Source organism: Rousettus aegyptiacus, unplaced genomic scaffold (genome assembly GCF_014176215.1).
Source record: "Rousettus aegyptiacus isolate mRouAeg1 unplaced genomic scaffold, mRouAeg1.p scaffold_m13_p_10, whole genome shotgun sequence".
In the NCBI taxonomy this organism is placed as follows: Eukaryota; Metazoa; Chordata; class Mammalia; order Chiroptera; family Pteropodidae; genus Rousettus; species Rousettus aegyptiacus.
Genome location: NW_023416285.1, coordinates 35,980,034 through 36,003,423, shown reverse-complemented (window position 1 = coordinate 36,003,423; position 23,390 = coordinate 35,980,034).

The window sequence follows — 23,390 nt, the reverse complement described above, 5'->3', positions numbered from 1 at the left end:
AGGTAAGTGTAGGAACTTTTCAAAATCAGAACAGAATTTGAGGATATAGCATTCCCACAAGAATACTCACGACCCAGCTCCATTTCTCCCACTGAGATGACCTGTAGAAGACTCAAAGTCGTAAAATTTAGGGCTTTGTATATAATATCAGATAGCTGAAAAACTTTGTAAAACACATGAATACCAGAGTGTAGTAGACAAATCTCTAGAAATTCAAGAAAAATCACCTTGGAGTAATTTGTTGGAAAAGATTCAAATTAGTAAAATCAGTAATGAAAGTCCCAGCCTTACAGAAATAATAAAAGATTATAAGAAAATACTATGAAAAACTGTATGCTTATGGATTAGATAACTTACAGAAAATGGATGAACTCTTAGGAAAACAAAAACTATCACAACAAACTCAGAAAAGTATGAAATCTGAATATACCGATACTCAGAAGTTGAATAAGTAATTTTAAAACTTCATATAAAGAAAAGCCCAGGCTCAGATAGTTTCACTGGTGAATTCTACCAAACATTTTAAAAAGACGTAATACTAATACTTCACAAGTCTTTCAAAATGAAAAAGAGGGAACACTTCCTAACTCATTCTGTGATGCTAGTATTACACTGATATTAAATCAGAAAAGGACATCGCAAGACTATAGATGTAAAAATCCTAAACAAATACAAGTAAAACTAATCCAACAACATGTAAGAAGTATTACACACCATAACTAAGTGGGATTTATCTTAGAAATGCAAAGTTAGTTTAATATATGAAAGTCAATCAATGTAGTACACCATAACAATATAATAAAGGACAAGAACCACATGATCGCCTTAATCGAAGTGAATGCATTTGACAAAATCCAAGACCCATTAATGATAAAGACTCTCAATAAACTAAGAAGAAAAATGAAATTTCCCAACCTGATAAAGGGCACCTATGAAAAACCCATAGCTAATATTACATTTAGTGGTTAAAGACTAAAATACTTTTCCCTAAGATCAGGAAAAAGGCAAGGGTATTTGCTCTCAAACCTTCTTTCAACATCCAAAAATTCTATCCTTGTTACTAAAGGTTCTATCCAGGGTATTTGGCAAGGAAAAGAAATAAAAATAATCCAGATTGGGGGTGAGTAGAAGTAAAAGTATATCTAGTTGCAGATGACATCATCTTATATGTAGAAAATTCTAAGAAAGATATAAAAACAAACAAATAATCAAATCTCTTAGAACTAGTAAATAAGTTTAGCAAAGTTGCAAAATACAAAAACAACAAAATACAAGAACATCAATTGTGTTTCTTACACACTAGCAATGTACGGTTGAAAAATGGAATTAAGAAAACAATCCCGTTTATAAAATCATTAAAAAGAATAACATATTTAGAAAGAAATTTAACAAAAAAATGTAAAACTTATACTACAAAAACTACAAAACATTAATGAAAGAAATTAAAGATCTAAATATTTGGGAAAGTATTCTATGTTCATGGATGGGAAGACTTAGTATTATTACGATGGCAATACTCTCCAAACTGATCTAAGAATTCAGCAAATCTCCATCAAAATCCCACCTGGATTTTTTTTTTCTTGTAGAAAATGACATGCTGGTTCTAAAATTCATCTGAAATTCCAAAGGACACAGAATAGCCAAAACAATCTTAAAAATGTGCAAAGTGGAAGGATTGACTTTTTCTGATTTCAAACGCTACTATAACACAATAATAATCAAGAGTATAGTATTAACAGAAGGATAAACACATAGATCAATGGAATAGAATCAAAAGTCCAGAAATAAACCCAGACGTCTATGGTAAATTGATTTAATAAGGGTACCAAGACTATCCAATGAGGAAAGAATAGTCTTTTCAACAGTGCTGGAACAACTAGATAGCTACATGTAATAGAATAAAATTATAACCTTACCTCACACCACATACCAAAATTAACTGAAATGGATCGAAGATCTAAATATAAGAGCTAAAACTCTTAGAAGAAAACATAGGGGGTAAATCTTCATGACCTCGGATTTGACAAAGGATTCTTGGTTATGACAGCAGAAGCATAAGCAACCAAAGAAAAAATAGGTAAATTAAGTGTCACCAAAATTAAAAACTATTGTATTTCAAAGGACACCATTAAGAAAGTGAAAAGAAGACAACCTACAGATTAGTAGAAAATATTTGTAAAACATATACCTGATAAGGGACTTGTATCCAGAATATATAAAGAACTTTAACAATTCAATAAAACAAAGACATTTAAAATGAGCAAAGAATTCAAATAGACATTCCCCAAAGAAAATATACGAATAGCTGATAAGTTCACAAAAAAATGCTTGACATCATTATTCACCAGGGAGAGGCAAATAAAAATCCCAATGAAATACTGCTTCACAGACACCAGGCTGTCTAAAATCAAATAATCCAATAACAGCGATTGTGAATGAGAAATGGAGAAGTTGGAAACCTCTTACCCTGATTGTGGGATGTAAACTGGTATAGCGACTTCAGAAAACAGTCTGGTAGTTCCTCAAATGATTAAACATAGAGTTACCATATTACCAGCAATTTCACTCTGAAGTATATGTCCAAGAAAATGAAAATGTATGTCCACACAGAAACTTGTAACTGAATGTTTATAGCATCATTATTTATAATAGCTAAAATTATTAATTAAATGGATAAACAAAATGTGGTAGATATACACAATGGAAAATACTTGGCCATCAAATGGGATGAAGTACTGATACTTGCTATCACATAAATGAAACGTGAAAACATGCTGAGTAAAACAAGTCAGTCACCAAAGACCATGCATTATTTGATTTTATTCATATGAATGTCTAGAAGTTCCAGGTAAATCTGTAGACAGGGAAGGCAGAGTAGTGGTTGCTCAGGGATGGGGTAGAAGGGGTTGAGAGTGTTGGGGGAGTGATGGCTAAAGGATACTGAGTTTCCTTTAGAGGTGTTAAAAGTGTTCTAAAGTTGACTGTGATGATAATTACACATATCTGTGAATATACTAAAAACTATTGAATTGTAAACTTTAAATCAGTGAATTGTATGGTATGTGAATTATAGTTTAATAAAGTGGTTAAAAAAGAATTTGTTGATGTTGCGAGAGTACCTCACTGCTTTATTTCAAAGTAATTCTGATTATTATACTGTATTACCTTATTTACATGCACATTACAGTGTTTTTTAATAAAAATTTGGCATATGAGGAGAAAGTTGGCATCAGGAAATGTGTTTCTCTGTGTATTGTTTTATCACAATTTAAAAATTAATTTGCAGCTCTTTAGATTTTTTTAGTCACTTTTCTAAGATAGATGAGACCTCTACTATGAGTCTACCAGATCTTTAAGAATATGAAGCCCTCAAAATCAGTAAGTCCATACAGATATCTTTGAATTAAATTTATGTGATCCTGTTGCTATAGTAAAAATGGCATATCTGCATAGAGGGGACCCTTACGGTTGGTGGAAGAATGAGAGAGGATAGTATGAGAGCTGCTCTATCAACACTGAGATAAGTTCCAAAACTTTTAGTTTAGGACAAGAGTCAGAAAACTTATCCTGTGAAAAGTAGAGAGTAAATATTTTAGACTTTCCAATCTCTATCACAATGGTTTCTGTTTCAACCTTCTCAGTCTGACACAGAAGCTCAAAAGAAGACAGACAATATGTAAATGAAAGAGCATGGCTATATTTAAAACAAACAAACAAAAATTATGGACATTAAAATGTAAGTAACAAATAATTTTCATGTGTCGGGAAGTATTACTCTTCTTCTGATTTGTTTTTCGATGATTTAAAAATCTGAAAATTGTTCTTAGTTTGTGGGCCATGCAAAAGTAGCTGCATGCCAGATTTGGCTCACAGGCTTGGCAACCCTGATTTGATGTAACCCTAATAGTTAAACAGTCCATTCTGGGTGGTCCTAATCAGTAGACGGTTTTCCACCATACAGTGATTCAAGGATCCATTTTTTTCTATCTCATAATTCCATTACCCCTCAGGATAGAAATTCTTTATATCTAGTTGTTCAAAGAATACAAGGAAACAGCCAACCTGCTTCTTATTCTGTAAAAACATGGATAGATTCTGCTTACATTTCTTTGTGAGAACCGGTCACATATAAATGAAATGAGGCCATCCTTGGCTGGAAGTAACTCCCCAGAAATGGCTCTTTACTATAAAAGAAGGAACATAAATTTTGGTAGATACCTAGTCATCTCTGTCATACTCTTCCCCTCTGACCACTCCCAAAGTGAAAAAGGGAGAATAGAGGACAAAAAAAAATTCTGTTAATTATTTTTTATTATTGATTTGTTAGTTTTATCATTATTTTTATTTCTCTCAGTTATTATCTGGAGGTTTCTTTTGTTCTTTTTCTTCTTTCAACAAAAAATCATGAATATTTTCATATCTATATCCTGCCATTTTCTATTTATTCAATTATTTAATCATACTTATTAAGCCCCTTTTGTAAGTATGAGAAATTATCCTGATGACAATTCCCTGCTTTATGAAGGTTACATGCTATAGGATGAGACAGATAATAAATGTATCATATTATTTAAAATTATAACAGATTGTTTCATCACATGGTAATCTATAATGTATTACCTTCTCTCTATTGATAAAGGTTATTTCAAAATATTTAGTTTTATTAAATGCTATAATCAACATCTTTTAGCATAAATCTTCTTGAACTTGTGCAATTATCACCTTAGTATAAATTTCTAACAGTGAGATGCTAGTTCAGATGATATGTACAATTTATGCTTTGTGTATGTTGCCTAATTCTCCTCCATGTTGTTTGTGATAATTTATACATCTAACAACAGACTCATTTCCTTCTTTCTTGCAAAATCGGGGTATAACATTTTAATCTTTGCCAGGCTGGTAAGCAAAAGAAGGAATTCACATTGTTTCCATGGCACTTCTTTCTTTTTCAAGTGAGGTAGAATATAATTCATTGTCTGTTTTCTCCCTTGTTATTCACGTTGTTCATTCACTTTACTATTAAAATTCTTTGGCCAAATGTTTTTAGCTGCAAGTAACAAAACCCTCCTAAGTCCCAGTTTAAATATGGGAAAGAGCTCATAGAAAGGATTCCTGTTGGCTCCTGAGACCTGAGGGTTAAGGAAGGCGTCCTGGTCTCCTGAATCTTGGACAAGTACCTCTGTATCTGACAACTACCTTCTTTCCCCTGGGGGCAGTGGTGGAGATAGAAAACCATTACCCAGTATCATCTATGTTTTCTACTTTTCCTCAAAGATTATTCATAATAGTTCTGCAGTCTGAGAACAAATCGGTCTAGGCCAGCAGAGTCAGGTGCGTTCAGAGCATAACACTACTTTATGAAAGCCTCTTTATTTAAAATGGCTTTATTTCTCCTATACTCACCCTCTCTCTTAATGAGATACAAATATAGAATAGGAGGTAAACAGAATTATGAAATTGTAGAGCTGGATGAAATTTTAAAGGTCATGTAGACCATTCCCCAAATTTCCATGATAATTTAGCCTTAACAAGGCTAAATAGTTTGCTCAAGGTTTAATCCCAAGTGAGTGAGCAGACCTAAGCCCTCAGTTTCTCAGCTTCCTAAGTCCCAAACATTTGGAAAATGATTATGTGTATATCAGTCTATTTAATTTCTTATTTAATAGATATCATATTCAATAAAATTGGCACAATTATCTGAATATATATAACTCCTCTTTATATAGAATTATATGCTTAATGTCATTTTCTATTTATATTAACAAGTATCTACCTGCATAACTATGAAAATTAGAGTTTATTCATCAGCCTAAAATATAAAAAAATATACTACCTCTGGAAGACTCTGGGTTTTTTATGTTTCTTAAGCTAATTTCAAAATTATAATCATTCAATGATTTTTATAGCTGGAATTAAAATTCACCATACAATTATTTAATTGAAATAATGTCATAAAATTCCTTGAGTGACACTTATCACACATAAATCAATTAACTGAATTATACAGTTTCACTTCATCCCACAATTCTTTGCATGTACTTGTTAATAGTTCTGTTAGCCATATGGAATGCCTAAAAAGTTGCTGCAGGCTATGATTCAGAAAGCATCTGTAGTCTAGTGATACAAAACACGCCTAGTGATTTGAGTTTTTAAGTTTCAGCAGTTAGATCTCACATCAACAAAGATGACTTTCTTCTGAATAATTTTCATGCTCTGATAATATTTAGTTTTGTGACACAGGAAGTAAAACAGAAGAGCAAGTTAATTTCACAGTTGAAATTAATATATCCTCAACTTGGGGTAAACCACTCTTGCCAGGCTAAGATTATACCATTTTGATTAAAGAAGTATACTGATATTACACAAGATATTTATTAAAATAAAGACACGCTTTCTTACAGATTTAGATTTAAATTGCTTATTAGGCTGAAAAAAAAAAGTATTTTAGACGTTCATAGGCCATCTTTTGTTCAGTAAATCTTGTGACTGCCATAAAAAAAAATCAAAATTTTTCCATATGTCATCAAATTTCACAAAAATCTATGCTAAACACTCTTACTTGAATATAAATTACCTTTGCATAGTCAGCAAACAACTGGTGAGGTTTCTTAAGACCCTTATTTATATTTTGTATTACCTATATTTTTATCAACTAGATAAAAAATTGTATTTTGATAAAATATCTCTTGTTTATAATGTATAAGGTTTTACCACAGCTTCTGTATACTTTGAGTGCTTAAATGCAAGTTCGAGCCTCTTACTTAAATATTAACTTGGGATATATGCAGGCTTAAAAAAAGATAGCCACTTGGAAATTAGGCTTCTCTTAGTTTTTTTTCACAAAAATCGTAGAGTATTTTGGTGCTTCTTTGAGTGTTTTGATTTCCAGATATCCAAAATTGGACTCACTCCTAATAAGCCCCTAGGCCTTTACCTAAAAGTCTTGGGTTTCCTAACATTGGTTTTTTTGCCCATGAACCACGGTCAAAAAGCAGCAGGGATTTTACACCCTGGTAACTCAGCCAATGTCCTGCCATTATAGAATTTTTCTGGCCCGGTTAGTGGCAGTAGTCCAATCCTTCATATAATCTCTTTTAATGTGTATGTTTTTAACAAATGGATCCCCAAGCTTCTGATCTCTGAGGGCTGAACTGAGGCAGGTAGAGTCAACTATTGCTCACCATTATAGGATACTGATATCTTTGTTGGACTGGCTTAGCGATTTCATCCCCCAGCTTGTGAGATTTGTACTAAATCCGTGAGGACGTTCATATACCATACATATATACAAGACATACATTCAGTCTTTCAAAGCACCATACATTTAAAATATAAAATAATATTAGTTGCCTTTCTCTTCACTGAACATAAATATCCAAGCCTATAATTGAAAAGACTTCATTACAACAGTGCTGCATATACAAATTACAACAACAACAAAAAAATGCCTGCCTGTTTTAAAAATGAAAAAAACTATAGCTAGTCAGATGTTTTTAGCATTTCTAGTATTTTGAAGACCTTACATATGCCAAAAGAAGTAGTAGGAATAAAATAAACTTTGCCAAAAGAGGAACTGAAACTGATACTTCCAAGATCTATTTTTCATGAATTAGAATACAATATTTTTGCTTTTAGCTATTTAAAAATTTTGCTCTGTTTGTTTTGCCATTATGCTTCTTTTCACCAGAGATTTAAATTTAACCATTGTTTGTTTGTGTTCCCACCCCCCAACAGATATTTTAGGGCAAAGAGTATGCTATAATTAGAAGATGAAATAAGTAGCCTAATCTGGTATACTCTCCTTGTGGCTTTTGACAGTGATATGGTATTTTTAGAGATTTACTAGTTTGGAAACCTATCTTCAACAGTTGCAAAACCTCTGAAGGAGACAATGCTATTTAAATGTTTGTGCAAACATTTCAGGCCTTGCCACACCTGAGAGAAGAGGGAGAGTTTTTGAAAAGGGTGTTCTCCTCCAGTAGTTAAAAAGCACTGATATACATAATGACTCACTCATTATCAAATTGTTAGCAATTTATTTACAGGAATTTCCAGGCAGAGAATCTTGTAGAATTGTCCAAGATACTCCAAATACTCCAAATACTCCAAAAAGAGTATTTGTTTCTAGTAATCCTTTCAACATACCAAAATTACTGCCTAAAGCAACAAAGGAAAGAAGAGTATGAAATATAGGAGGCTTGATTTTTCTACATAAAGTTGTATATTAAAATGATTCAAATTCTTAAAATAGCGTAATGTCCTCAACTGGTAATCAGATATTTTTCTATTGTCCATTTCAGTCACAGGAACACTGGATATTTATCTATTTATATATCACCATCTGTGCTAGGCATCCTTCTAAGTGCTTTACAAATATTAATTCATTTAATCTTTAGAATAACTCAGTAAAGCAAATTCTGTTTTCACCCCCATTTTACAGAGAGAGAAACTGAGGCACAATGAGATAAAGTAACTTTCCCAAGATACCCAGCTATTAGTGGCAGACCCCGATAAAATCAGGCCATCTGACTGCATTCTGGGTTTTGAACCCTCTTGCGTGTTGCCTCTCAAGTTCTCTATCTTTTCTTCTTCTGCTCCTCTCCCTCCCTACATCTGAGAACATTTATGAACTTTCATTTATGAACAAGTGAGAATTTCTTTGTCAGAATATAAAAGAAAAAGGGGAGAACACAATATTGAAAGTCTCTGATAGAGCCAGGTGTGCATGCAAGGACTCTCTACATCATTGAATGCTAAGAATAAATTCCCACTCGGGATATTTTCAACTATAGCCTAATGCCAATGGTTACTGGAGGTAATAAATATGGGCTATAACTTGATACCTAGAAAACCTGCAGAAATTAGCATACCTCTGGAGATAAGTATGGTTTAAAGGAGGGTGCTTTTGTCAAATACGAAACAAAGGGCTTGGGTTATATCCTGAAAATGTGAAAAAGTTGCAAACTTTTGCCAGGATGCATATTACCCTAAACTTGAGACCAGAGATAAAAATAAAATAGATTAAATGCAGTAACCATAAAATTAAGATAACAATAGCAAACTATATCTCGGAGATAATGTCCATAGTAACTGATAAAACGATTATAAGAAAGGGAAAGAAGTTCTCTAGTAAATTGGAAAATAGATATCTCCTGACAACAATAAAATCTGCAAGCAAAATTAATGCCTTCTTATTTTAATGAGGAGCCAAATCAAAATTTTAGAAAATACACGACTGCTACTTTATTGGCTGTTTTTTTTTTCTGTATGTATTTCAGATGATATGAAGAACAGTCATAAATAGATTAAGTTACACTGATATAGCTATATGTTCATGAACTGAGAAAAATAATGTTTGTAATTATTGCAAATGAAACTTTGAGCCTCTGTGTGAAAGAAGAAATTCTTGGTAAAAACTATCATAGTCTAAATAAGTTCCAGAGATCTTAAAAAGTCTGTGCGTCTCCAGAAATATTTATGCAAGGAGAGACATAGAAATAAGGATCTGCAGTCCACTTAGTCATCTCCTACTACTTACTACAGTAAGTATAAAACCCTCTATCCTTGTCAGATAGAACCCGTAATTTACTCCTTTGGTGATCCATTAAACCTCAGAGAGTCACACACAGTATTTAGATGCTTGTGTTAGAGATGCAAGTTGATTTAACAACATGATAACAGGAAAAGTGTCCTCTACAACCGATTCTGATGGAAGCTCTTACTTAAGGGACAGGACTTTCTGATTTTTTAGGTAAAATCTAAAGCAAAGTGGGATAAGAGCATTTTTCTAACAGTTATTAGTCCTTCATGGATGAGTATTATTTCCAAATTCCAAAATTTACACTTGTTGGTTTTGTAAAAAAAAGAAAGAAAGAAAGAAAGAAAGAAAGAAAGAAAGAAAGAAAGAAAGAAGACAGAAGAAAGAAAGGAAGAAAGAAGAAGGAAGAAAGGAAGAAAAGAAAGAAGGCAAGAAAAGAAAGGAGCCGTCAGACCGGCAAACGGAAGCATACAAAAGGAACAGGAAAAGAATAAAGAAAGGAAGAAACGAAAAAGAACAAGGAAAAAGGAAGAAAGAAGAAGGAAGAAGGAGAAAGAAAATGAGAAAGAAGAAAGAAGAAAAAGACAAATTAAATTTGCCAGTTTCATAGAAATTGTTATGTGAACTGAAGTTGATGGTAACAAAAGATAGTGTAGATTCCTTTTAGAAAATGAAATCTTTTCTCTTTTTCTCGCCTTTTATTCTCGATGCAAACAAAAGTATTTCTTGATGCAAACAAAAGCATTTCAGATTTTTCCCAAACTTTTCTGCATTAAGTGCTCTTTAACAAAAGATTTTATTTTATTTTGTTTTATTTTTAATTAAATTTATTGGGGTGGCATTGGTTGATAAAATTATATAGGTTTTGATAAAGAATTTATGGTTCATATATACAAAGGAATATTACTCAGCCATTAAAAATATGAAATCCTACCATTTGCAATGACATAGATGGACCTAGGTTATTATGCTGAGTGAAATAAGTCAGATAGAGAAAGATAAATACCGTATGATTTCACATATGTGGTATCTAAGGAACAAAAGAACAAACTAATCAAAAACAGACTCAAAATTATAGAGGACAATCTAGTGACAGCCAGAGAGGAGAGGATTGGGAGGCTGGGAGAAAGCGGTGAAAGGTTAAAGAAGTACAGATTAGTAGTTGATAGACATTCATGGGGATAGGGAGCACAGCATAGGGAATGCAGTTAGCATTAATGTATCGGCTAAGTGGAGAGTCAGAGGAGAGAAGGAGCAATTAGGGGGATTGTTTTATAAACTATATAAGTATCTAATCAATATACTGTATACTTAAAACTAATAACACAATATAATTTTTTAAAAATTATACAAGTTTCAACTATCCAATTCAGTAACACATCACATGTATATTGCATTGTGTAACAAAAGATTTTAAAATCAGAAAGTTAGGTAGCAGTCTTTGACAGATTTAATTATTCAATTCAAGTATTTATTATGAAATGATACACAAATGCTTTGAGGGATGCAAAGAAGATAGACTATTTTGTGAGATTTAAAATTTAATGAGATAAAATCAAATCAAAAGCTATATGATAATACAATATGTGTATATTATAATACTACCAGACCAGAGACTAAGAGATTCCAACTGTAAGTGATTTGCCTGTGCATTAAAGTTTGAGAATCATTTTTCCAAGGAACTGAGACATTATGGTACTTTCAGACTATATCAAATCATCAATATGGTGTTCCAACTGTTAAATCACCTTCCCAAAATATGTAAGGATTTATTGCCATTAATAAGGTGTACTTTCTCAATGGTAGAATTAACAGGTATGATGGGAACACAAGCCAGAGTAGAATTTAATATTATCCACAGATAATCTTCATGCCAATGGTATTTCATGCAGTGTCAGATGAACATTCAACAAAGAATTTAATGAAGAAAGATGACATAAGAGAAGGCATTATGATACCTTCTGGGTACCACAAAGACTGATTTGGCAGAAAAGAAGAGAGGATATCCGAAGTGGGAAAGAGTGTGGACAAAGCCTTGAATATGGGACTGCCCAAGGGAAGTAAGTGGAATTATGCCGCAGGCAGAGGAGATGGGGGCAGGAAGGAATTGGGAATTAGAATTCTAGATCCAAGGAGCAGCATGACATTTACAATACATACACACATATGTATGTATAAGGTCTTCATTTATTTATATCTTCAGTGAAGAAACCAGACAAAATCACTGATTTGCCAGTGATATCAGAAATAAGTTAGGTGCTTGTTAAAACAGATTTCTAGGCCCTGCCTCTTATGTGATCATTGCTGAGAGCGGGCCTGGGAGCTCTAGGTTTATGAATTCTTTCCTGACTCTGCTACTTTGGAACATTTGGAAATTTTTGGAGCTTAATGAACTCTTTCAGCTTTAACGTTCTAAGACTCTATGTTTTGGGAAACATAAATGGAATTTTGAAACAGAATTAGATGAAATTTTCACTAGATTAAAAAAGGAGATCAAGGCAAATTTATTTTTAAAAAAGCTAAAGTATATATATATATATATATATATATATATATATATATATATATATCCTGGATACTTTAGAAAGCCAAAGTTTGTTAAAAATTCTATCATTCTTAACATCTTTACAAAAAAATACAGAAAGACTGACCACTTTTTAAGATATGGAAAGAAAGAGCATGCCATAAAATTATGTTGTTTATTTTAGATATTGCTGGAATGAATGAATTAATATTTTTAAAACTTTTGGATTTACGTATATCAATCAATGATATTTTGTTACATTCCATCTAAAGTTTTTTTTAGTTAGATTTCAGTACAGTAGGTTATAAGTTCTTTAAAGATACACAGCATGTATCTTCTACATAATATTGTATATGTATATTTCCTAAGACTTTTTAAGAGAAAATGTGTATAACAACTATATTGAGAGTTTCATAAACATATTTTCCAAAGCTAGACATGATTTTGTCAGTGAAAATGTGAGTTAATGAGTGCTGCCTGCAAATGGCATTCTCTACTGGATGCCATGGAGACATGCAAATGAAGTTAAAGACATTGTCCTCATTCTCAGGGAATTTACAATATAATAGGGGAACAAGTGCAGATGAAAAGATATAACAACACATGCAAAGATGACATGAAAACAGGTACAAATTAATCTAACACAAAACATCAGCACTAAGAGAAACAGAATAATGGAATGATCAGTGTGGAGTAGAACTATTCAAGTGGACTCGATGAAGAAAACTTATTTTAAATGGATGTTTGAAAGAGGCACAAATACGGATCAAGAGACAAATAGTGGGAAGGATATTCTATTCAGAGAGCATGGCAAGACCTCTGGAGAACGAAGGTTAGAAGAAAGAGCAAGTAATTTAATATGATTGCTAAAAGATACAAAACTTGTGCACAAATAATAAAAATGTGATGTATAACTCCTTTTGATTCTGTTTGAGTCATCAAATCATCTATATTCCATTTTATATAAGATAAGGATACCTGTTACCGAGGACTCCATAAAACCTTATTTTCGACGGTCACTGAAAACAAAGGATATTGATAGAAACAAGAGAGAGTTTGACCTAAGATGAATACTTTAAAAAATTTAAAGTCTACCTACTACATCTTAAATAGACATAACTGCTTTGATCTTGATTTTACAGTTGGACCAGTATTGCAATGATCAGTTCTGAAAGCATGGGCGCTAGTTTCAAGTTAAAAAGATTATTTGAAGAAAACTTTTGGAAATCCGATACAAAGTATGAATATATCAATTTTATAATTATTTTTTATTTTATTATAGAAATCCACATTCATATTTTAAAAATAGAATAGCATTGGAGATAGTTGAAGATTTAGTAATCTCATAGACATATATCCTACCCTACCCCCCTTTTTATATTACAATTGTTTGGCTCAATCAGTAGTTAGAGTTTACAATACTGTGACTATGAAAATATCATTTGTTGCCAAATATGCTACAATTACATTGGTGTTTCATATGATTCTTTTCTCTAGTAAATATGTTACTTCTAATTTCTAATTTCGCAAAGATTCAAATAGACCTAGCAAAAACTTTCATCAAATTTTCTAGCGCTTCAGAGAATCTGTCCTGGAGATGTCAGTTCAGCTCCTTCGTTCTGCTCCAATGTAGATGGGCTGTGAGATCTGGTACACAGCCATAATCCTGATAACTCCCTTTACAGTGTCTTCCCTTCTTTTCAGGACTCTGCTGCTTCCTTTTTCTTGGTTTACTTCCTCATGTTAGAGGAACATATTCTTCAATCAATTCCTGGGAGGAGAAAAGGAGATAAATGGGCGGTCACTTTTTAAGATAATGAAAGTTTGAAAATATCTTTCTTCCCACACTTGGTTGAGTGAGAATTATTTTTTCTTTAATTGCGAAGGTATCATTCTATTTTTTTTATATTTCAGTTTTGCTTTAGAGATGTCTATTGTCATTCTTAGTCCTGATTTTTTATTTATGACCTAGTTTCCCTTCAGGAAGACTTTAGATTTTTTTTTTCTTTATTCTTGTTCTAAAAGTTTATAATGATATGCCATGTATGGGTTTTCATTATGGTAGGCACTTTCATAGGAAAAAATTTAAATTTCAATCCTTTAAGATATTTCATCTAGGGTCATTCAGAGTATACCCTTTACTTCAGACATTCTAGGAATAAAGGAGATGACAAAGGTCCCACAGGTCAATATAAAGACTTTCACTCAATACTATGCTTTCAGCCGTACACCTCATCCTTGTACCCTTAAATGCCAGGTGTCCCCTAGTATTGAATAAAACTCTCATCTGCTGAGATATGAAAAATAGCCTAGAGTTATCCTCCATAATACCTGGTACCTTCAATTGATAAATCTCTTATACATCCATGGTGATTAGTTCACATTGGTAAGCCCTCAACTGTAAGTACTTAGACAGTAACTCAACTAATTCAGCTACCATTTCTCCATCAAAGTTTTCTTGAGGGAAAAAAAAAATTCTCTTGAATAAAATCATCTGAGGATCTTGCAACATTGGGCTCATATTCTCGTTGTAAATTCTAAATGGAGCTGAATACCAGCTGCCCTCTTTAAATGTGATATATAAACTCTAGTTTGCCACACCCTCATTTCATTCCTGACTTTGAGCCAGAGTGACACTTGCCATTTTCATCACACACTGTGCTTTTTATCATCACCTATGTTTCTTGTACCCACTCCACTTATTTACAATACCTGTCTGGCCCTGCAGCTCATGAACTCAGCTTTAGACTCTGTCCTTTGTATGGTATTTGTAATCTCAATTCAAGTTTACTTCTAGAATATTTACTAGTATACAATTTCTAGAATATTTACTAGAATGTATGCAGTTCTCATCAGCAGTATGTCCTGTTGAATAAAGCCCATCTGATTTCTTCTTTACTCATCTACTCTCCTCTATTCTTGTTTTTAGCTGCTGTAACTAATACATAAGATGTCCTGTGATTTTAAATGGTCCCCCAAAACTCTGCAGAACTATAAAGCCGAACAATAAAAAGTAATTATTGGAGAATCTGGGTTGTAGGAAAAAGGGTTGTAAGTTCTCCTCAATTAAATATGACCTCTTATTTTCTTTTCTTGGCTGTGCTCTGAAAGTCAAGAATGACCCAAGAAACCCCAATAATAGTTGTTGAAATTTAACTCTTTGACATGTTGTTCTGATGAAAAGTAAAAATTTCCTCTTAAGAAGTTATGACTTCAGACTGCAGGAGACTAGGAAGACATGAAAACTAAAGGCAATATGGGATCCCAGAATAGATACTGAAGCAGAGAAGGGATATTGGTGAAGAAAAAAAAAAAGGAAATTTGAATAAGGTTTTTAGATTAGTTAACACTATTGTACTGATGTTACTTTCCTTGCTTGGATCACTGTACTGTGGTTATGTAAAATGTTAACATTAGCAGGACCTGGGCAAAGTATATAATAACTCTCTGCACTATTTTCACAACTTTATCTAAATTTATTTCAAAATAACGTTTTAAAAATTTAAAAGAGATTATGATTTTTCTTTTGATGCATCTATCTTAAAATATATCTACAGTCTAGAGAAGAGCATGTCAAAAACTAATCCTTAAATGCTCTGCAATAGTTAGGGAAAGACACCTGTACCTCTGCGTAGAAATCTTCTGTGACTGCATATACCATTCCCACAGCACTGACACACTTCGTTGACGTTTGTCAGATTGCCTGTGACTGGCTGACTTCCTGGATTTCGAGCAGCCCTAGAGCCTACCCACATGTTTGGTGGTTATATCACTACATGTTAGTCTCCTATTATTGACTGTTTGCTTGAACCAGGTCCAGAGATGGCCAACAGCAGTGTGCATTGTGTGTTCTACAGTAACTCTGTTGTGGGTCAGTTCTCCAAGCACCTCTGTCACCCTAATATGAATATCTAGTTAAGTCTGACTTGTTTTATATACATGACACTCTGAGGACTACTATTTTCTCCCTTGGATTTTCTACACTATTGTTGGTCAAAACTCTGTTATCAATATTGGTATTTGTTACTATGTCTTTATTCACTCAACACATTTTCATTGAGCACCTTTTATGTGTAACACACTGGAAAAAGCAGACAACACAGAAACAATACGTGATAGACATTTATTTTATCTTTATGTTGCACAAACACATACTTTGGTGTGTTTGGTGGATAAAAAGTTGACTCTGTTTTCTTCCTTCCTTCTTTCTTTCCTTCCTTCCTTCCCTCCTTTTTATTTTTCACTTCAAATCTTGAATGATAGCTTCTCTCTGGCTCCTAAAAATATTTTTTAAAATTTATTTCAGATCATCAAGTTATTTTATAAAAGAATCCTGACTGTATATGATTTGCTCAGCTCTGCTGTATTAGCATCTATAAATTTGTTTTTAAAAAATATAACACGGTCAGCAAGTGTCATTGTATACATTTGGCCATCTAAAACTAAAGTTTGTATATTTGTGAGTATAGCTATACACATGCAAAGACTTGAAAGCTTTGGGTCTTGCTCTTTCAACAACCTGCTTCCATGGAAACAAGACCTATTAGAAGCAACCTTGTCACCACAACTTTAGGTCCAAATAATTTCACAGAAAAGATAAAAAGGTATGTGGCAACTCTATCTTACTCCATTTTTTACATAAAGTAATTTCTCAGAAATTTGATCGGCATTTGAGACAACAAGTGATTAAAAATTAAAAGGCCCTGAGAGAGGGAAAAAAGTCTATTCATAACAAGGATTCTGAAAGCTTACTGAAAGGTAGAAGAAAACATGATGGGACTGTAGTCTTTCACGTTTATTGCACAGTGAACAATTGATCCAAAGTTTAAAATGTGAAGATTTAGATCATCATTGGGAAATGGAAATGTTCATCCATAAGCATTTCTACTTTGAGGCTCATAAAGATATGAAGAAAAAAAGTTTATCCATTAAAATTGAAGCAATCCAATATTTATAATGTCATTTATTACTTGGGCTAGAAAATCAAGTATGGATGCAAATGCTTCATTTTGTTCTTTGAACTTTGAATGTTAGAACACTTTGAACTTTGAATGTTAGAACCTTTGTACTGATGGCAAACAAAGGTGGAGAGTCCTGGTAGACACAGAATTGTCAGTCGTTTTTATTCTTGGTTCACTGCTTTCCACATCTCTGTGCTCTAAAACACCCTATGTTAATTTTGTTCAACTCAATTGATCACGGAGTCTTCTTGTAAAGCTAAGGCCAAGTAATTAACTCTAGTGTATAGTAAGGTTTAAGGTTATAGACAGCACCAAAAGTGCCCCACCAATGATAAGAAGGACTGGGCCAAGCAGCAAAACTAAAAACTGCAGCTTCAAAACTGTTCATTGAAGCCATCATAATGATTAAATACAATCGAATACATATTCTCTATTTGAATTTAGTTTTATTAGGAGATTTGAGTTGGGTTATGATTTTATTTATTTATTTATTTATTTTTGGTCATTATATCCACTTCAGAGATAGGATAGAACTATTTCCATAGTGAACAATAGACACAGTCTAGTTACTAGATATTCAATTTTTAAAATTTATTTTTAATTTAAATAGAATACGCACACACACACACACAAACACAAACACACAATCAACATCTAATATTATCAGATGTCCACAGCAATATACATACACATATGCAAACTTGTAAATTGTTTTTCTTATTTTGAAATATTGCATTTATTTTATAGAGGCGTTAGGATTCCACATTGTTAGTTTGCAAATTTTAAAATACTACAAATTTTAAAGAGTTTAGATAAATCTATAATAAATATTTATTTTAACATCTATTGTGTTCTGGGTACAAAGACCTGGGGGAAATTAAGAAACAAAAGAGAAAGCTAATCTTATATCTTCTTGCCTATTTGGGGAGTTGCCTTTATAACAGAAAAAATAAGGAAATGTATAAGAGATGATGAATAGTGAAGTGCTGAGCATAGAGTGAATTGGTAGATAGACTTAGGATTTGAAATTAGAGTATTAGGGCTTAAACTCTTTAAATCAAAGTTATGGTGCTTTTAGATTCTGCCCAAGTAAAGAGCCTCTAGTAGCAACACCTTTGTTTGTACCCTTGTAAATATATTTTTTTAATAAATGGCTTCCCCTACTGGAATGTAAGCTCAAGGGGCACAGACTGTCTCTGCATCTAACTTAGCATAATAACTGACAGATAGCAAACATTCCATAAGTAATTATAAATTGGCTGAGGACAGCAAGCCAAGTACAAGATCTACCTTTTTGTTAAATTTCTTTTAATTTTTAAATTTAGAATTTTAAAAACTTTTATTTTGAAAAATTAGATGTACAAAAGTTGCAAAAATAGTTCAAAGAATTCCTATATACATTTTACCCATACTCTATTAATGTTATCATATATAACCAAAGCACTATCACTAAAATCGAAAAATTAACGTTAGAAATTAACCTTACCACTAGGTGATACTATTATCTAATTTACAGGCTTTATTCCAATTTTACCAATTTACCCACTAATGTCCTTTTTCTGCTTCAGGATCTAATCCACTATCACATGATGCATTTAGCTGTCATGTCACTTTACTCTCCTGTAATCTGGAAAGTTCTTCACTCAGTTCTTTCTTAAAATATTGCTAATTGAATGTTATTTTATGTTTCCTCATGATAAAATTCAGATTATTTGTTGTTGGTAAAAATACCACAGTAGAAATGTTGTGTCCTTCTCAGTGCATCGTATAGGGAAGCACGTGACATTGATTTGTCCCTTCATGGATGATGTTGTCTTTGATAAGGTGCCGAAGGGAAAGAACAGCTACTTTTAGATATTCATGGACGTTTTGGACAGGACTGAATACGAAGGACATTTTGGCGTGTACCAAATATCTCACTGGACACTTTGAACAAGACCAAATATCCTGCAAGGATGCAAGTGGATCTTTGCCTAGATGAGCCCCTGATAAGATCTCAGCTCTGGTCAGCAGCTGGGTTCCAGTTTGGTGAGATCCTGGAAGAGAGGCTTCAACTATGCTGTACCCAGACTCCTAACTCATGGAAACTCTGAACTAATAGATATGTGTTATTTTAAATATATATAGATATGTGTTGTTTTGTCATAATTTACTATGCAGTATAGAAAACTGATAACGAATACCTAAAACAGCAGCATGGCTTTGGAACTTGGCAGTGGGTGGAGGCTGGAGGAATTTTGAGGAGCATGATAGAGAAAGCCTAAATTACAGTGACCAAACTAGTAATAGAAATATGGACTTCGAGGACACTGCTACAGAGGGTCAGATGCAGTGGTGAACCATGTTCTTGGAAACTGGAGAAAGGGAGAGTGTGTTAGGTAGTGGTTGCATGTTTTGTAATATCATTGCTGCAGTTATCGCACAGAAGGACTTGTGAGTGATAAATTTGTTATATTTATTTTTTAACTGTTTAATTACGGTGAGCCTAGGCACGGTTTTCTCTGCAGTAAGATTCAGAACTCTATAAATTAAGGTCTTTTGAGCTATTATTTGCATATATTTTTCCACTTCAATTAACTACATGTTAAACTTTTCGCTATTGCTCCAGAAATATTTAGGCTCCGTTCTTTTCAAAAATAAATAAATACATACATACATACATACATACATACATACATAAAATCTTTATTCATTTTGTTATCTGATTGAATTTCTGTTATTTTCAAGTTCACTGATGATTTGTCATCTTTAATCTTCTGTCAAATTTCCAGGCTTTTTTTTTTTTTATATCAGACATTTCACGGTTCACTCCTATCATTTCCTAATAGTCTTTTTCATAATTTTGGTTCTATAACTTCAAATTGTTCTGTTTCTTGGCTTAAATTTCTTATTTGTTAGCTCATTGTGGTCATATTTTTTCCGTGTTTGAAAATAGTTATACTACTTACTTTAAAATCCAGATCTGATAATTGATTATTGATTGCCTTTTCTCTTGAGTAAGGGTTACATTTTTTTTGTTTTTTCATGTGTCTAGTAATTTGGAATGGTATTCTGTGACGGATATATAGTAAATATATATATTGTATCCTGTGAATAACATATTGTAAAGACTCAGGTCCTCTTACATTGTTCCAAAGACTATTGTAGTTTTTGTTGTTTTTGTTGCTGTTGTTTCAGCAGGCAATTAATTTGGCTGAACTTAAATTCAAACTCTATACCTGTGGAGTGAAGCAGTGGAAAATCTTTAGCTTTAGTACTCCATGCATGTGCAATTCAGAGATCAGGCAAAGATAGTGGCAGATTTTTACTCAAAATTGTGAATAGTGTCCATTGATTTTCTCCTCCCCTGTGTTTTCTCCTCGTATTAGTTTCCTAGAGCTGCCATAACAAAGTATTGCAAACTGTGTTTTTTAAAACAAGAAATTTACTCTTTCATAGTTCAGGAGACCAGAAGTCCAAAATCAAGGTATTGGCAAGTTTAGTCTCTTCTGGAGGTTCTGAGGGAGGTTCTGTTCTACATGTCTCTCATAGGTTCTGGTGGTTGTCAGTTATAGTTGGCATTTCTCGGTTTGTAGCTGCATATGCCAACCTCTGCCTTCTTCTTCACATAGCCATTTTCCCTCCATGCGTGTATCTGTCAATATTTTCCTTTTCTTCTAAAGACACTATCTTTGGATTAGGGGCCTGCCTTACTTCAATGTTACTTTATCTTAATTACTTCTGAAAAGATTCTGTTTCCAAGTAAGGTCACATTCACAGATTCAGTGTGAACATGAATTCTGAGGGGACTCTATTCAACCTAGTACATTCTTTGACTTTCCAGTTGTTGTGGCAGCCTCAAACTTTGCCCTCTAAGTCTTCAAACTATTAAGACTGCAGATTTCTATCCAAGTTTTAGGTATTCCTTACTTCACTGAGAGGGCCTGCCCTCAGGTAAAAAGTCACATAAACCCAGAAATTCAAAAGGCTGTTCTCTTCATCCAAAAATCAAGTCTCTAGATTTTGTTACCTTTTGTTTATTCTACCATGCCTCTGGTGATTGTCTTTTTAAATCTTTTCCATAGTTTATAGTTACTTTCAGTGGGAGAATTGGTCTAATAAGAACTACCCCATCACAACTAGGGGAGAATCATCTGTTTTTCTAACCAGTTTAATAAAAAAAAAATTATTAAGAAATCACATTTTGTTGCATGTTAAGTAATGTGTATGAATTATGTTGTATTTTAAAACCATTAGTTTATCGCCAACATGTTATGTCTACCTTCCGTCTTTAAAGTTTTTTCCCGTGATGTCTGATGAATAAAATAATAATAGTAACACATCTATAAGTGCTTTATACATATTTTCTCAATAAATCTGCAAATCAAACTTAGGTAGCTTTACAGATGAGTAATTCTCATTTTACAAACGAGTAAACTGAGGCCCAGGGAGGTTAAGTAATTTCTATATGTTACACAGGTAGCATACGGTGGAATGTAAGAGCCCATGCATATACCCATTATGTTACACTGCCTCCTAAAAACACAATTCTTTGTCTCTGGCACTAGTTCTGATCATTATTGACCACATGAATAAAAATAAAAATAAGGCTACATTTGTTTAATTTTGCCTAATTTTTAATGTGTTGTGAGAAGTAACTAGTAAGTAAATGAAAGTAAGCATTATGAATATAAAACTTGATTAAATAGAATAGCTTAATTTCAGAATCAGAGTTTATTTTTCCAATATGTATGATTGACATATCAGAAATTCTTTAAGCATTAAAGCAAGCTCCAGAATTCTCATCTTGTACATTCCCCTTTTTAATCTGCAAGGCAAGAAATACTAAAAATTAGATTATTCTCAAATAGTTACTTCATCATTGAGAAAATCTCTCCCTCTCTCGCTCTCTCTGTCTCAGATGTTTTCTCTTATCGTAAACATGACATGCTGTAAGACTTGAACAAATGTGTATGTACTTAAGCAAAATAGTTATTTCCTTAACTTGACTCACCAAGGTACCCTAGAGATTAATACTGTTACTGATTTCACAGGTCTCCTGTGCATGCGAATATCCATGAGATTCTATTCAACTGGGGTAACTAAGAAGAAAGAACAATGTTCCTCTATACAAGGTGGGTTTGCATTGTCCCACACATAGCCCGCTGATGGCCGTGGGATGGCAAAGTCATCTTCATTAGACGGAATTTAATAGTGAATCAAAGTTCTTGTGGAGAATAGACTGATCTAAACTTTAGCCTCCCTTGGGTCCTGCTGAAAGATTAGAGGGAAAGAGTAGGGCCTTAGTAAGTTGAATGTATCAGATTGTTTTTCACTAATAGTTCTCTTGTAAAACTCTGAAAACCACCCAGTTTAACCCTTAAAAAAAAAGGAGAAAAAAAAAAAAGGAATGCACAGAGGGAGAGAAAAAAACTCAGTATACCATGGACATCGATTTCATTGATTTTTGAAATGTCTGCTATCCCTGTAGCAAGCTCCACAATGTGGAGTATGCACACATGAACAAAATTTGTCCATAAAATTAAAATCATTTTCTTGCTACATATAATAGTCTACAACAAATGTCACAGTGCTACAGTGCTAAAACTTTATCAAAGAATTTGTAAAATGTAATTGCCTTTACCTTCTGCTCTATTATTGGAGATTCTAAGTTTCAATCTAAGGGTGCAGTTCTTTGACAAAATCTTTACAAAAATATTCTGAATCCAGGAAGAGTTAACAGTGAAAAAAAGAGGAGGAGCACCACAGGTAAAATGTATCAACCAGCACCTGTACAGCAGGATCAGACATAGTTAACAAGAAAAAAGGAAGGAGAAACAAATGTGTTAGGTGATCTTTAGTCTAAAGAAATCTCTGTTGGGCAACTGGGCATTTTGCTTCTTGCCTTTTATTTCCAACTTCCTTTCAAAGAATTTGTTAAGTGAAAGGAGAGATGATGGCAGCTCGGTATATCAAAGCTCAGTTATCAGTTGGCTTATTCTAGTATCTTTAGTCTTTTGTGGATGCCTTATGATGTGTGTTATGTGGTAACACTGGGAAGTTAGTCTTATACAAGTGATTGCCATATAAATGTTAAGGAGTCTAAAAAAATCACAAAATAGAAATTGTTGCTCTTTCAGGTATAAAGTGGCACTGATAAGAATTAATTTATCGAAAAAGATTTGGTTGGGTAGGTTTCTTTTACTCTTTTGGGAAGTGCAGAGGGGAATGACTTATTTTTCAGTAGGGTGAGAAGGAAGGTCCAAGAGAAAGCAAAAGGTGTAATGAAGACTGTTCATCACTAATTCTTTTAGCACTGACTGCGAACATGTTGTCCCAAACAATGACAAAATAAATAAAAAGTTTACTATCACTACAAAGAAATGTG